This window comes from Heterocephalus glaber, unplaced genomic scaffold (genome assembly GCF_053883595.1).
Source record: "Heterocephalus glaber isolate CG9 unplaced genomic scaffold, H.glaber_assembly_v1.0 deba00001737, whole genome shotgun sequence".
In the NCBI taxonomy this organism is placed as follows: Eukaryota; Metazoa; Chordata; class Mammalia; order Rodentia; family Bathyergidae; genus Heterocephalus; species Heterocephalus glaber.
Genome location: NW_028258445.1, coordinates 1,316,124 through 1,320,399, shown reverse-complemented (window position 1 = coordinate 1,320,399; position 4,276 = coordinate 1,316,124). Strand labels below are relative to the sequence as shown.

The 4,276-nt window shown below is 37.3% G+C and overlaps 1 non-coding gene across 1 annotated transcript; it reads right to left on the bottom strand.

Moving 5' to 3' along the window:
* Positions 1–3,649: 3,649 nt before the first annotated feature.
* On the bottom strand, positions 3,650–3,811 carry LOC147821424 (U1 spliceosomal RNA). The gene has a single exon (XR_015447040.1). It is a non-coding gene; the product is annotated as a U1 spliceosomal RNA (small nuclear RNA).
* Between the last annotated feature and the right edge of the window lie 465 nt (positions 3,812–4,276).

Genomic DNA, 4,276 nt, shown 5'->3' with positions numbered 1-4,276 from the left:
TGGTAACTCCCTGTTATGGTTCAGATTTTGGTTGTCTCCCCAAAGCCTCATGTGTTTGGAAAGTCATTGGATAATGGTAGGTCATGGTGACATTCTACCACCATAGTAATCAGTGAATTAGGCCACTGGTGAATTCAGAGCTGACTTGCTGACAGGAGGTGGGGCCTAGCTAGAGACAGGTTATCGGGGACATGGCCTGGAAAGATCTATCTTCCTCCCTGGCCCCTGCCTTCTCTGCTTCCTGGTTGTATAACTTGAGCTGTTTTCCTCCATGTCAGGCCCTTCCGCCATGTTGGTTCCGGCTTGGCATCTGACAACCGTGGTCTGAAGCTTCTGAAACTAAGTCAAAATAAACCTGTCCTCCTTTACATTGCAGGTGGCAGGTACTGTGCTTCAGCTATGAGGACAGTGATGAAGACACTGCAGAATACAACCCTGCATTTCCTTTCCTCTGGACCAGGCTCTGGGTCAAAGTGGGACATCTGAGGTAAGCAAACTAGATGGGATAAAACCGAGGACATATGATCCACAAGCCCCAGCCAAAGTGCTTTCACTTCAGCTGGAGAGAAAACATTTGCTATGAGCATAAAAAGAATTAATCTTAATCTTAACTAAAAGTGATTCCAAGAACATCAGAATGATTGGATCAACCAAGTTGTGCAAAACTCTGAAATTCAGTCACATTCATTTAAAGCACTTAGAGTGTGGATAAAACTTTATAGACTTATCAGTCAAGTTATCCTTTCTATTTTTTATTTTGTGTTATTTTTTTCAGTACTGGGGATCAAACTCAGGACCTTATGCTTGCCAGGCAGGCCCAGTACCACTGAGCTAAATCCTTGACCCTTAAATTATCCTTTTTAGAAAAGGAAGCTTTTATTATTTTCTACCTCATCCACATATGATAAGAACTTCCAGTATTGTCTTATTACAAAACTAAATTTTTGTTTAGGCTTCAGTTGCTGATAGTTAGCTTACTAAAATGTGTGCCAGGGTTGTAGATATTATCTCAAATAACTAGAATTCTTGAGGTAACTTCTCTCTGTTGATATATAGATGGAATTCTACCTCCACAGCAGAGTTACATTTGACAGTTTGGGAAAGGGAGGAGTGAAGTCCTAGCAATACAGCTTTGAACTTCAGACCGTCATTTAAAAAAATTAGTTCTTTATATCCCCTTTTCCAGAAATTTCTGTCTTCTCTGTATGATCCAGTCTTCATTCAGTATTTCTTTGCTTCTGTTTTCTGGTCACCCGTATTAGGTATCTCTATAATGAAGATAGATGCAAAAATCCTCAACAAAATACTGGTCAACAGAATGCAACAAATCATTAACAAGATCATGCATCATAACCAAGTAGGCTTTATCCTAAGGATACAAGTTTGGTTGAACATATGCAAATCAATAAATGTAATATACAATGCAAACAGAAGCAAGGATAAAAATCACCCCATCATCTTCAGAGACATAGAAAAAACTTTTGAAAAAAATCCAACATCCATTCAGAATAAAATCCCTGAAGAAAATAGGCACAGAGGACCTTATTTCAATCTGATAAAAGCCATTTATGACAAACCAACTGCCGACATCTTACTAAAAGGGAAATAACTGAAAGCTATCCTTCTGAACCAGGAAACAAGACAAAGATGTCTACTACCAAAATTCCTGTTCAACATAGCCACAGAAATCAGGCAAGAGAAAGAAATAAGGAGATACTTATAGAAAAGGAACAAGCCAAACTATCCTTATTCAGAGCTGACATGATCCTTCACATATGAGAATGCAAAAATTCCCCCAAAATATTCTTAGAACTAATAAATTCAGCAAGGTAGTAGGACAAAACATCAACATGCAAAAATCAATTGTATTCCTGTACAACAATGAACCCACCAAGAAAGAAATTAGGAAAACAATAGCATTTAAATTGCTTTAAGAAATATTAAATACTCAGGAATTAACCTAGGTTAAAAAAAGTGAAAGACCTCTGCCATGAACACTATGGTACTCTGAGAGATGGATGAGGACATCATAAAATGAAAAGATACCTTGTTCCTGCATAGGCAGAACCAATATTGTCAAAATGGCCATACTTCTAAAAGTGGCATGTAGATTTAAGGCAATCAAAATACCAACAGCATTCCTTGTAGAACTAGAAACATATTCAGAAAATTCATATAGAATTGGAATAGAAAAAACAACTCTGGGCAAGAAGAACAAAGCAGGAATAGTCACACCTCAGATGCCAAGTTATATGATAGAGCTACAGTGATGAATGCAGCTTGGTACTGGCACAAAAACAGAGATTCAGGGCAGTGGAATGGAATGAAGGCACAGAAACAACCCCAGATACGTTCAGCTATATCATTTCTGACAAAGGGGCCAAAAACATATGCTGGAGGAAAGAAGGCCTCTTTAGCAAATGGTGCTGAAAAAACTAACTATACTCATGCAGAAGAGTGACTCTGGATCCATATCAATCACCATGAAGGAACAAAAGTGATGAAGAAGCATACTACAGGTACAAACATAGACATGGTGGATCACTGAACAGAATAGAAGATGCAGAAACAAGCACAGGCACATACAGCAATCTGATCTTTCAAAAAGGGGCCAAAATTATACACTGGAAGAAACATAGCTTCTAACAAATGGTGCTTAGAAAACTGGCAATACACATGCAGAAGATTGAGTCTAGACCCATATCTATCACCATGTATTAAAATAAAACCAGAGTGGATCAAATACCTAAATATGAAAACAAAACCACTGAATCTACTAATCCCAAATCCAAGTAGCCCATTCTCTTGCTACCATCTCCTATAATATAGCTCAGCCCTTTTAATATAGGAACCATCTAGATGTTGATACTTATAGATCTTGATATCTTTATACTGTCTATTTGTAAGCCACATCCTACATTCATTTTGCTTCCTAAGCTGCTTAAATTTAAAGTAGGCAAAATGTTTGAAGACATAGGCATAAATGAAGAGAAAGACTTTCTGAATAGAACCACAGTTGCACAAACAATATCAGGAACCAACAAATAGGGTTATGTCAAGTTAAGAACCTTGCACACAGCAAAGGAAAAACCCAACAGAGAGAAAAGACAACCATTGAAAGGGAAAAATTTTTGTCCTCCTTAGCACAGAACTCCAAAAAGTTAGACCTATCCAAAATAAAAGATCCAACCAAAAAAATGAGCAACTGAAATGAATACACTTCTCAAAAGAAGTACAATTGGACAATAAATAGATGAAAACATGTTCAGCATCTCTGGCTTTTAGAGAAACAACACAGATTCCACCTTACTCCAGAAAGAGTGGCTAGAATAAAAATATTAAATCAAAATAAATAAGGCAATGCTGAGAGGAAATAATGAAACTTCCTACCTTGTTGGTAGTAAACTAGTACAACCATTATGGAAAACACTATGAAATTCCTCAAAAAAATTAAAAATAGTCCATTTGACCCAGATTCCCTGTTTTTTTCTGAAAGTGTGAGAAACATCATATTACTTAAACATGCATACACATTTTTTTTTTTTGGTACCAGGGATCGAACTTGAGTCCTTGCACTTGTGAGGCAGGGGGCGGAACCACTGAGCTAAATCCCCAGCCCCTAAAATCCTACTTTTAAACAAGGTTGTCAGGGGAGAGTGTGAACGCAGTATCTCACTACCACAAATTATGCAGTCGAGTTTCCCGCATTTGGGGAAATCACAGAGGTCAGCTCATCCAGCGTGCAACGGATAAGCCTCGCCCTGGGAAAACCACCTTCGTGATCATGGTATCTCCCCTGCCGAGTAATGCATACACATTTTTATAGCAGCACAACTCATAAAATCTAAATCCTTGAGGTGGGCCATAAATCCATCAACAGATGCAAAGAAAATATATTTATATACAACAGAGTCCTACTCTGCTATAATAAATAAATTTGAGTCATTTGTACAAAAATGGATGCACCTTAAGACAGTAATGTTAAGTGAATTAAATTAGACATGCAAGCTTAAATATTCCATGGGTTTTCTTTTATGAGAAATTCAAAGTATAAATAAAGAGCACAAGAAAAAACAAATAAAAGGAAACAGACCAATGTTTTGAAAATGAGAAGGGTACCAAGAAAGAGCTGGTGGGGGGCAGAAGAGGAGGTAAAAAGAATTAACATGTGTATGTCCATGTGTCCATGTACCAACTCCTTGCAATGATGGTAATCATTACGTACTGCAAACATGTTCTAATAAAAATAAAAATTTTAAAAAACTAACATCATAGA